Source organism: Leptinotarsa decemlineata, unplaced genomic scaffold (genome assembly GCF_025532065.1).
Source record: "Leptinotarsa decemlineata unplaced genomic scaffold, Ldec_3_MD MMD2_tig00003192_RagTag_RagTag, whole genome shotgun sequence".
Lineage (NCBI taxonomy): Eukaryota > Metazoa > Arthropoda > Insecta > Coleoptera > Chrysomelidae > Leptinotarsa > Leptinotarsa decemlineata.
In genome coordinates, this window is record NW_027412582.1 from 4,191,931 (window position 1) to 4,205,318 (window position 13,388).

General features: G+C 32.9%; 1 long non-coding RNA gene across 1 annotated transcript; it reads right to left on the reverse strand.

Moving 5' to 3' along the window:
- Positions 1-2,949: 2,949 nt before the first annotated feature.
- Positions 2,950-7,900, reverse strand: LOC141483279 (uncharacterized). The gene is made up of 3 exons (XR_012465994.1): positions 3,658-7,900; positions 3,376-3,579; positions 2,950-3,324 (listed from the first exon to the last, which is right to left on the reverse strand). It is a non-coding gene; the product is annotated as an uncharacterized lncRNA (long non-coding RNA).
- Between the last annotated feature and the right edge of the window lie 5,488 nt (positions 7,901-13,388).

Consider the following 13,388-nt stretch of genomic DNA (forward strand, 5'->3'; position numbering starts at 1 on the left):
TATCTAGCATGACAGGTTTTTTTTCCAATATTTGTCACTCAGAATATTTGAAATTATAAAGTGGTGCCAAGTCCAGTTGAAATTTTTTTTTGGTCGAATATTCTACATTGGTAACTCTCTCAAACGATATATCTGAAATCGACCTGTGATATACAGGGTATGAAAAACCGCTTGCCAAATATTGTAAATGTAAATTTGCAAAATCTTCCTTATATTAAATGGAACACCCTGTATATTATTGATCCATAATGAGCGCCAACGAAACCTCTACAAATTTCATTAAGTATTCCCTATGGCTAAGTTCAATAGTTTTTCTTAAATGAGCATTTCTTTCGAAAAATGGTCATTTTTTCAAAGCGAAATCCATTTGACGACTGATAAAAATATACGAAAGATATCTTGTTTCAATTTTGTACATTAGAAGGTGTCCAAACAAATATTTTTTAACGAAATAAATGTATGTACCTATCACTTTTTGCTAAATGGAAAATTATTTTTTCATTGGATGCAGAATTTCACTCATAAATCGTGCAATATCAAACCAAACAAGTTAAAAAAAAGAAACATTATAAATAACTATTTTTTTCATGTTATTATATTCATTCAGAGCTTGAGTTCTAGATATTCAAATTTGTCAACTGGCAAATTACAAAACTACAAAAGGGAGAGTTTAATTAAGGTTGATAATGAAACTTTTATAAAATATGTTCAACATGTCTTCCATTTTCTTGAATGCAGAGCTGAAGTCTATGTTTGAAAGACTGTTCTACCCTGCGCAAGACAGCTGGTGTAATGCTGCGAAAAGCATTCGTTATTCTAAGTCGCATATTTTCGGGAGAAGTTGGTGGCTCAACGTAAACCATATTTTTTATGTATCCCTATAAGAAAAACTCTAGTTTCGTCAAATCTGGTGATCTAGCGGGCCACCGTACAGGCCCATTCCGTCCTATCCATTTATTGGGAAATACTTCATTTAGATGATCTCTCACTTCTGCCGAATAGTGAGCAGGTGCACCATCATGTTGTAACCACATTCTATCGCGGAGGTCAAGAGGAATATCATCTAACAAACCTGGTAAATCATTTCGTAAGAAATTGAGATACATTGCACCATTCATATGTCCCTCAAAAAAGTATGGACCAATTACATATTCTCCAATGATGCCTCCCCAGACATTTATCGACCACCTATGTTGATAATCCACCTGTTTCAATAAGTGAGGATTTTCTGTCGCATAATAATGGTAATTATGTCGATTTACAAATCCATTTTTATGGAATGTCGATTCATCCGACCATAAAATATTATTGAAAAAATATTCGTTTCGACGAATTTTGTTCATGGCCCAATTGCAAAATCTCACTCTTTTCTCGAAATCAGCATACAGTAGTTCTTGATGTAACTGAACGTGGTATGGATGCAAGCGATGTTTCTTCAATACTCGTTGCACTGATCTCTCACTTATATCCACTATTTCCCCAATTTGTCGTTGACTCCTACTAGGATCTTCTTCAACAGCAAGAAGAACTTGCAATTCATTATCTTCATTAGTAGCTGGCTTGATGCGCTCATGTTTGGAATAATTAATAGATCCAGTTTCAACGAATCGTCCCAAGACCTTTCGGAAAGATCTTTCATCTGGATGCCTTCTATCTGGATACCGTTGAGAATAAATTCTACTTGCCAATAAACAATTCCTGTCTGATTCACCTAATATGAAAATCATATCAATCAAATCACTTTTTGATAACAACATTCTGATGAAATTATACCGACAGTTCATCTTCACGATTGACTAAAAATTTCAATATTCATTTGCAGCCAAATATTTTGTTCTGTCATTTGCCAGACTACTTGATTTCCAATAAATATTTCATTCGCTGAAAGGTTGTTTTAGACCGAAAGAATATGGCATAAATTCCGAGATTTTTGAAATTATTGTAACTACTCAAGAACGTCCATTTTGTGGTGTAATTCGCAACTTGTTTATCTAGCAACAGGTAATTTTAGGAATGGGCGATATTTTAAGGAAAGGGTATTTTTTGTATATTCTTATCAGTCGTCAAATGGATTTCGCTTTGAAAAAATGACCATTTTTCGAAAGAAATGCTCATTTAAGAAAAACTATTGAACTTAGCCATAGGGAATACTTAATGAAATTTGTAGAGGTTTCGTTGGCGCTTCTTATGGATCAATAATATACAGGGTGTTCCATTTAATATAAGGAAGATTTTGCAAATTTTCATTTACAATATTTGGCAAGCGGTTTTTCATACCCTGTATATCACAGGTCGATTTCAGATATATCGTTTGAGAGAGTTATCAATTTAGAATATTCGACCAAAAAAAAATTCAACTGGACTTGGCACCACTTTATAATTTCAAATATTCTGAGTGACGAATATTGGAAAAAAAAACCTGTCATGCTAGATATCTCGAAAACCATCAATATTTTCGAAGTGCAGATATACATAAAGTTTATTTTATTTTCTATGAAGAAACCGAAAAAGCGATAAAAAATATAGGTTGCCATTTAAAAAGACACAGTTGGGATCCGCCCAGAAAAAATCGAACACCCTGTGTGACCGCAATTATTTTTATTTTGTCGAGCTCGAGCAATAAGGTAATATTATAGAAAATTAGATTCCTATCTGCTTCCTATATAGAGATATGGAACACCGCGCCACTGTTGCAGGACCCTGTATATATATATATATATATATATATATATATATATATATATATATATATATATATATACATATATATATATATATAAAACATAATAACGGATAAAACAGAATATCTGTGCTATGTGAGAATATTCAATTTGGAAATTTCAATTTCGAAAGAAGTCTTCAACATCAAAATGACAACTTTTTGACATTGAATAATGTCATATATATATATATATATATATATATATATATATATATATATTTGCTCTAATTCGGGTGCGTTACCTTTTTTGTGGAAGGTTCGCCATGAGCCCTATCATAACCACTGATGAAATTTACTCATAAATATACAATTGGCAACTGCTATGTCGAAATAGGAAACTTATCATAGGTTTGATGAGCTTCCAGTTTTTGTGATCCCGACCGCACGCTATTTTTGGAATTGCCAAATTATTCACTTCGTTCTCATCAACGAAATCTCGTAATCTGCGGAGACTGTTGAAAATGACCCTGTTGTTAGGCTTTTGATAATAGTGGTCCTTGGTCACTAAATAAAAAATCCACCTACCTTCCACGAACAGACTGGCTAATCCCCCTGACTTCTGATTTTGTCGGAGAAGTTGATCTATTCGTCCAAATCTACGCCTAAAATGGAATTATATTTTCCTCTGAATGACCAAAATACAAAACACTTACTTAAAATGTACTGCTATGCCCTGTGACATTCTGAAGTCCCTAGATACGCAATGTGCAAGGGCAAAATGGTTTGGTGCCGAGAAAAGATTCCCCTTACGACATTTTAAATTGTTGAAAAACGATTTCTTGTGGTGATGTAGATGCCACCAAAGATGCCATTCCTCATCGTAATATTTCTTCGGTACATATCCTCTAGATGATGACCTACAAATGAAAAATTTTGTCAAATTTATTGTGTTCTACTATTTCACTTCAAGTTTTTTTTCAAAGTATATAACTTACATCTTGTGAAATACCAGACAAATTGTTGCAATTCGGAATCATGAGGGATGAGCGTGTCTTGGAAGTAGTGAGGGGAAGACGAAGTCGAAAACGAAGTGAGGGGAATACTGATAAGTATCGGGCTGGCCCTTCGAGAAGCATTCTTCAACTTCTCTTCAGTTGTGAAAAGACACAACATCGGAATGAAACTATACCTGGTGGATAAAGGAAGTGTTGAAAGTTATTCATTTCCCTCATAGGAAATATGCAATGCCTCAGATATTTATTTTAGTCCAAGGAATACTTAACTACTAATTTCTTCAAGTACAGGTGATGATTCGATCCTTCTTTTTTATCTTAACAATTTCAATCGACACCTTTTTTTAAAGTTCCTATATTCTGGGTTTGACCTTTTCACATAAAACTTTACTTTTCTTCTTTACTTCTTTACTATACTTCTAATAAGTATTGAAAACGTTTCAGCATTCATACATCTTATAGTTCAGCTTTCCTAGGATGTCATAAGTTATTCTTCGTTGTTATGGTATCGCAATATTTCGTTTACCTATTAATGGAATCGGTCTAGACTAAGTAGAGAAAAATAAATTCAGGTATTGATTGATATAATCGATTGAAATATGTAGTATCACGCATTATGAACAATCTTTGGGATATAAAAGTTATCATCTGAAGATGATTATTGTTGTGGTGGTTAGGTACTATCAATCGAAATTTCAAGAAGTAACTTTCGTTGTTGTTACTTGTTATTTTTTGCTTTCATTTATAATTATTTCTTATTTCATGCACATTACACTGGTCTGCAAAAAATTGTTTTTGCCCTCCTTCTTATTATTGTGATGGATTATTATAGATTTGATACTGCTAAAAATGAATATAGTTTTGAAAATTATGTATCACGTACAGTTTTCTTGTAATGGAATTTATAAAAAAACTCCTTTTTTATTTGTAATTGAAATGTTAACTTTAATAATTGTGAGAATATTACATATAATTGGTATCAAATTAAAAAAAAAAACTGTCTCATTCTAATATGCAGTAGAATGTAGTATTTTACTTCGTAGTTTTTTTCTTTTCATATTTTCCATCGGTGTTTCACGGCGAATTAACCAGCAAAAGTCAGCAAGCATTGCTTCTGACCATTTCCCATTATAACGTCTCTCTATGTGTAATATGTCTTGATGAAATCTTTCACCATGCTCATCTGAGATTACACCAAGATTTGCGGGGAAGAAATCTAGATGAGACTCCAAAAAATGAATTTTAAGGGACACGTTGCATTTTAACTCTTTGTAAGACGCAAGAAGCTCTCGAACAATATTTTTGTAATTTTCATCTTTTTTGTTCCCCAGAAAATTATGGCGGTCCAAACTCTTTTTTCAGCGTCATTCAACTTAATTTTGAAATGTTCGTCCTTCATGAGCTCTCTTTGAGCTTTGAGGACCTACAAAGATGCCCTCTTTCAATTTTGCTTCACTGATTCGGAGGAATTTTGAATTCAGATACCGGAAGCCTTCACTGTCCTCATCCATTGCTTTTACGAAGTTTTTCATAAGTCCCAGCTTTATATGCAACGGTGGAAGAAAAATTTTCTCACTACGAACTAAAGGCTCTTCATTTATATTCTTGACTCCTGGCTTTAAACTAGCCCTTTGTGGCCAATTTTTAACAACGTACTGTTTATCTCTAGCGGGACTGTCCCACTCGCATAAAAAAACAACAAAATTTTATATATCCTCCTTGCAGTCCAGTTTACGAGAGTGTTTTGGTAGGGTTAGATTTCAAGAAATAATTTTTAAAAATTCACGACCGGAATAGAAAATAAAATGTTGGGTGATAAGTACAACTTCATTAGGAGGCACAAAACTAATACTTATTGCACTGGAAATACAACAATAATTAATAATCATTTCTGCTCAGCACCTATTGAATTGAAGGAGATTGCAAAGTTAATAAGTGACACCTGCAAATTCTCATTAGGCAATCGTGCTAGTGAGGTCCTGATCAATATTGGGAATGAAGCACGAGCTCTCTTGTTTGTTCTTTATTGGTTTCAATGTTCTGGACTTTGTGGAATCTTAAAATTGTGAATATGCTGTGTTGTCAGCTCGATACACACATTTCCAGGAATTTCTGCGAAATTTGACACCCCCTTCAGAAGGATTCATTTATTCAGTAAAGTAGAATTTTTCTGTGATGAAACTGTGACAACATTGGAGTGCATGGCATGATTAGTAGTGTAAGTGGGAGAAATGGAATAAATTATATTTTTTCCTATAATCTTTAGACTAGAGTCTAGAGTTTATTTTCATTGTGATCTTGATATGATATAGTTGATTGTCAGGTGAGACTGTGTCATTTCAGTTTGTGTTTCTGAAACTTATATTTGAAAACTTTTTCGTCTATAGATTCTTGAAATTGCAACCATGGTTGGTTCAAATAAGAATTATAAGTTATTGGAGAGAATTGCGAAAACGATTTTGCTCTTTGATCCCTGTTGTACGGTCAACGGCCTTATCGGCTTCAAACCAAATCATGACATTTTTAAATACATTTGTGAAAATATAAGAATTGCCACATTAAAATATCCTAGTCAGGTATACAGACACATTCATGAAAATAAATCTCAACTTGAATCAATAATAATAAAACTCGCACGTGGCAAAGAATATACTAGTGAAAGGAAAATAAAAATAATTGAAACATTACAAAATTTAGATATAAATCCAGATGAAATTAGATTGCATATATCGAAGAGGCGTGTGATAACAAAGGTCTGTCAGGCTCTCGGTCTAAATTTTAAAAATATTAATCATAGAAAAAGAGTTTATTATTACTTAACGAAATATTACAGTGATAACAGAAATGTTGGTGATATTAATCAAGAAATATTTGAGGATACTGAATTTGACGATAAACATCAAAAAAATAATAATTTGCGTTCAAAATTTTCAAATGAAAATGTTTCCTGTTCAACTCCCATAAATACTGATAACTTTCGACCTTATGAGAAAGCAGAAGTCCCATTTAGTTCAATAAAGAAACTATTGAGCTATTCAAATGAAGAAATCAATCAAATCGATATCGATTCATTATTTTGCTATGAATACGAGAACAGTAGTAATCAGATTGCAAAAGTAGATATAACACCTGAAAGTTTCAATATTCCTAAAAGTTTCAACTTGTCCGATTCAAACACAAGTATTCTTCTACCAATTAATTCTAAAAACATTGACGATTTACCTCCTAGTTCGTATAAAGATTGTACAATTTTAGAGGGATCTTTCTCGATTGAAGATTCATATTTTGCTTATATAATAAAAGAAAAGCGTTTAATTAGTGAATATTATCCTTCATATTTTCGGAACCGTATAAAGAAATTTGTCAATAATGTATGTGTCATCGTAATAAAATATCCGAAATATCTTAAAGATGTATCAATTAAAATATTTGCTCTTTGCAAAAACAATAACTATAAATGCAAGAAATTTGTAATTTTAATTCGGGATAAAAAAGTTGAGGTATATACTAGTTCAAATAATTTTTGCCATCCGGATAAAATCACAATGCATGTCAAAGGTATCGAACGTACTATGTTTAAAAGAAAAGTTTTGCATAAAAAACCGTCGGAATATAAAAGGAAATCCATTTTATCGGCTAAAAAACGAATCTTACTATTAGGTAATCTACAAGATATAAAGACAGATTGTACAATAAGAAAAATTAAATCGGAAGCGGAATCTCATTGGGATCTAGATGTGAATGATATAGTCGACTTAGTGAAAATGCAAGAGGAACACGGGGAATATATAAAGCAAGTATCTGTACCATTCAACGTGAAAATTTATAGTCAAGAACAATTGGAAGTCCTTGATAAAAGCGGATTAAATAATCTACCCTTAATTTATTTTGATGCTACTGGCGGTATCGTGAGAAAACCAACTGTAAAGACGAAAAGAGTTTTTTTGTATTGCGTTGTACTACCGATTTCAACTGGGCGTATATTTCCCGTATTTGAAATGATTTCGGGTTCGCACTTTTCAAAGACAATTTTCAATATATTTTATGATTTTCGAGTTTTTTGTGAAGAACAAAATAAGTGGCCCATTTTTGGATCTGTGGTAACTGATTTCAGTTTTGCCAACATACATGCCATTTGCAAAGCCTGTAACCGAATGGATTTATTAGACTATTTGAAAATTGCATATATTTCATCAACCGATGTACTCCAGAAACTCCCGAATGATCTAATTACTATACATTTGTGTTGCTCACACCTCATGAAAAATTTCAGTAAAGACATTAACACGTTGACTGCCACAATAGGAATGAAAAATACAAGACCACCCGGCCATATTTGGTTTTGTCCTGATTTCAATATTCTTTATTTCATAGATTACAGCTGTATTTGCCCGGTTACCGTAGACATTATTTTTTTGGATATATTTGCAAAATAAAATTAGGCACAGCATTAGTGCCTCGCGGCACAGAAAGTTACATACAAACCGTTCTTGCTGCGAGGTACGAATATTGTGCCTCAGTGACAAGAATCCATCCATAACAGATTATTGGTCTAAAGAAGATATTTACCAGAATTGTATTCCGAAGTATATGAGCAGGAATAGATTTCAGCTGCTACTACGTACGATACATTTTTCTGATAATGAGTCTGTCCCACAAGGATGCATTGATAAACTTCGCAAACTTAGACCACTTTTAGATTTGCTTATCGAAAGGTATAAATATGTTATGGTGCCACCAGAAAACGTATGTATAGACGAAACCTTAGTGCCATTCCGGGGACGACTTGGCTTTCGTCAATATATCATAAACGACACAAATTTGGCATAAAAGTTTACAAACTCTGTATCAATGACGGATACACTTATAACATGTCGATATATTGTGGACAATCTGAGACGAATAATTCACTCTCTTGTTCAGAACAGGTCGTTTTAGATCTGATGGAGCCACTCCTAAATGCTGGTAGAACTTTGTATGTTGATAACTATTATACCAGTGTCAACCTAGCTAATTTACTTCTAGAGAGAAAAACTCACTTAGTTGGAACTCTCAGGAACAGAAGAAAACATAATAGTATAGAAATAGAGAAAACTAAAATTCGTAAAGGAGAGTGCATTGCTAGAATTCCGGAATTGTTATGCTGAAATGGAAAGATAAAAGGGATGTCTTGGCTCTTAGTACAAAACATCTCAACGAAATGATAGCTATGCCAAGTCGAGCAGATCCTGAGAGAAAGAAACCAGTGCTAATCATGGATTATAATAATTCTAAAGCATATATTGATCTATCGGATCAGCAAAAAGCCTATAATACTCCTCTAAGGCGCGGTATAAAGTGGTACCGTAAACTTGCAGTTGAGCTACTGTTGGGGACTTCACTAGTGAATGCACATGTCGTATATAAAAAGCTTACTCTAAATAAAATACAAATCACGGAATTCAAAAAAGATATCGTGAAGCACATTTTCGAAAAGCATTCATCACTTGCAGAGCCCGAATCTCAACAAAAAGCACATATTGATCAACATGATTTAGAGCAAACTGGGAAGCGATTGCGTTGTACAGTATGCTACGAGAACATCAACGCAGAGTTTGGACGTAGAGACGCTCAAAATAAAACTCCAAGAACAACTTGGTCTTGTTCTACCTGTAAGAAGCCTTACTGTGTTAACTGCTTCTTTCATTCACATAAAAGTTATTTACCATAATTTACGTATAACGATTTATGACATCACTTCACATTATTATAATATAAATTTTGTTTCAATTTATCGTTATAATTCATAGGATGTATTTTGTTCCAATAAATCTTTCAGTAACATGGATAAAACATTTTCTTCTATCAAGATTCTAGTTGTAAAGAGTGGCTAGAATTCAGACAAATAATTCTACCTACTAATATAAAAATATACCAAAAATTCTGAACTGAAAATAATTTTCGAGGGGTTTTCATCACATCATGCTCACTGTGCCATGCATAATCGGTTTATATAGCAAATATAAGCATTTGTGAGCCACACTCCGTACCTCAGTCCGTAAAACGATATTAGTCTGCGAGGTACAAATAATGTGCCTCAGAGCACCAACCTAATATTTATGGAGGGCACATACGTGGTACCTCACGGCAGTCAACGTGTTAATGAATGTTTTTCTGATCATATTGCACGTGATTTTTACAAAGACCTAATGGCTTCGGTGATTAATATGAACGTTTTTTGTGATATTGAAGATTGGTTTCAGAGCGTAAGTATCCTATTACTAAGCCCTGTAATCAATAAAATTGTAAGAGCTCATTTGGAGATATTACTCAAATTGAAGAGCAGTATACCAATCAATTTCACTGTGAATTATGCCGAGTGTGGTGTCAATTCTGACGTACGTAAAATAGAGGATAAGCGTGTGGGTTTGTATAAATCTAGTATTTTTTATATTCATTTCAATAACTTATCCGAACAAATTAACAGAAATTATAACTTTTCTGCATTTGAAGGACCAGTTCATAAATATAGTAGCAAACAATTTTTTAATATTCTTTTATTGAAATACATGCCCTTTTGTCCACTTTGGACGGCTATTATATTGAAACAAAGGAGATCTGAGCAACATGTGAGCAATTCGTACATTGAAAATTATTTTGGTCACTTGAAAAAAAATATTTTGGAAAGTAATAGAAATCTTAAATGTTCCAGATATTTACGGAAAAGTAGGGAAAATGTTCTTGCATTGTATAAAGAATTCATTTGCAATATTCCGAAAGAGCGGTTAACCAAACAACGTACGAAAAATGTTGATCCTTTCAATGAACACTTATCGCAAGAAATGTGGAATAGAAAAATAAAGAGTGCACCGAGTACTCATTTTTCAGGAACTCATTTGAAAAAAATTTGTTCAGTGGAAAAAGCAGTACAAAAAAACTCAAATAATATTTTTGAAGAAACCGAAAATCTTCCAAATAATAAATCGTTGCATACTTCGTTAGCTGATGAAACATCATTAGAAAAATATTTATATTGTGGTCACGGGACGTCTTAATACTACAACCGAATGGGTAGCTTGTGATATTTGTATTCGTTGGATACACATGACGTGTGATCCTTCTTTCGGTGAAAAAACCTATAGCGGTACCTTTATTTTTGATTATTGTTCAGCCGATAAACAGTCGAATAGTGAAATAAATTTGAATAAGTGTTTGTATTGCGGTTTTGGGGAACTAGATGCTGCTGTATCGTGGGTAGCTTGTGACAATTGCAATCGATGTATCCACCAAATATGCGATAATCAAAATCAATCTTATAGAGGAAATTTTTATTGTGAAAACTGTTCTAATAGTTTGAAAGTGAAATGTGAACGCGCGTTACAAAAACTGAAGGAAGAAAGAAAACAACGAGATTTAATTGAAGAAATAACTAGGGATCAGCGCGATTCTTCTGCATGGTTCGAGGAAAGAAGAAAAAGATTAACTGCGTCAAATTTTGGGGCAATTTGCAAGGCGCGGAATCATAAGTCAAAACTTAACTTAACACATTCAATTCAGTCTAATCAATTATTTTCTAATGAAGAAATTAAACACGGCATTAATTGCACTTCAACAATTCCTTAGCCAAACTAATTTTTCTCATAAAAAGTGCGGTCTTGTAATCCATAAAATATATTCATTTTTAGGGGGGTCTCCAGACGGGCTTCTAAATGACGACGGAATAATAGAAATAAAATGTCCCTTCAAAGTGCGCAACTGCGATCGTACAGAAACTTTAAAAAAACTCGAGTATATTGATAGTGACGAAAAATTAAAAATCAATTCAAATTACTACTTTCAAATTCAAGGTTTGCTTGAAATTACTAATAGACCGTGGTGCGAATTCGTTATTTTCAATTTTAAAGGTATTCAATTAATACAAAGAATAGAGAGAAGAGAAAAATTTTTCAAAAATAAAATGTTGCCCATGCTACAAGAATTCTTTTATTACTATTATTTACCTAACTTATTAGATATTCGGAATATCGATGAAACTACACGTGAATGGAGACCAATTAAAAATTTAAATATTTTATCAAATGGACTAATTAATGATATTAATTACTATAAAAATAATAGTAGGGATTACGTTGTAGCAGTTTCTAAAAATTTCGATTGTTTACATGAAATTAATATTTCTGATTTTGTTTCCCTAGATAATCAAACATGGATAAGTAATTTCGTTTTGGACATTGCCTTAAATTTATTAAATGTTAATAATAAATATCAAATAATTCGTCAAGAATTAGTGAGTGTTATTTTCAATTCGGAAGAAATAAGTAAATCATTAATAGAAAGAATTAATTTTGTAAAAGATTATCTGGCTTTACCAATATTTATAAATGGCAACCATCATTGCCTTATCATTATTGATTTTGTGACATCGACGTTTTGTTTTATGGATCCAATGAGTTGTAATATACAGCAAGACAAATATCTAAACTCTTTTAAAAAAAATTTACGGATGTATAATACAATAAAATCTGAAAATATTAATGAAGAATTATCAGTAAAGGTTTATAATCATGTTGAACAAAGAGACAACTTCAACTGTGGTCTGTTTTGTATTAGATTTTTTTAGTGCATTGTTAGTAATCATGATATGTTGGAACGTATAGATATGTTAAAATATAGGCAAGGAATAAAAACATTAATAGTCAATAAATCTGATGATATGGTAAAATCCTGCTTGATATGTTCAAGAATTTGTGATGCCACAACAGTAAAAAAGTGTGCTTTTTGTAAAAGACTAATTCATATTGAATGCAATTTATTTCGGGACGAATATTTCATCAATAACGGCATTTGTCAATTGTGCGCCTAGTATTAAAATTAATAATTCATCACTAATATGGTGTTCGTTTTGTGTGGATTGGGTAAGGCTGAAAGGGGAGGTTGGAAGCCTTTTGCAGAAATGCAAAGTATTGCATTTCTGTTTCCGGTATCAATTATGCGCCCAGTATTAAAATATATATTTAATCACTTATTAAGTGTTCGTTTTGTGTGGATTGGGTAAGGCTGAAAGGGGAGGTTGGAGGCCTTTTGCAGAGATGCAAAGTATTGCATTTCTGTTTCCGGTATCAATTATGCGCCCGGTATTAAAATGTATATTTATTCACTTATTAAGTTTTCGTTTTGTGAGGATTGGGTAAGGCTGGAAGGGGAGGTTGGAGGCCTTTTGCAGAAATGGAATGTATTGCATTTCTGTTTGCAGTTCCTTTGTGTGGACTGAAAAAGGATGAGAGGGAGGTTGGAGACCTTTCGCAATAACGGATTGTATCCCATTTCTGTTTTGGCGGTTCGTATCGGGAGTTTTTGAGGAGATTGACGTGAATATGAAAAGGAGATGAAATCCATTTCCTTCACTACAGGCAGTGGTTATAATATGGCTCTTGGCGAACCTTCCACGGAAACAAAAAGGTAACGCACCCAATGGCAATACCTCCTGGGTGGGTGTGGAAATTTGCCACATCTATATATTTGGAATTCACTCGAAGAATTTCATAATGAATAATTTTCACTTGAAGGGTTAGATTGGGTCACTATAAACACTTTCTACTATATTTCGTCCGAGCAGTCTTTTGCAAAAGTTATCAAAAATTTTTTATTAGAAAATTCCTTTTTCGCAGTGTAAGACCCAGTAGAATAATTTCACAAGGAATAATTTTCACGTGTAGGGTTAGATTGGGTCACTA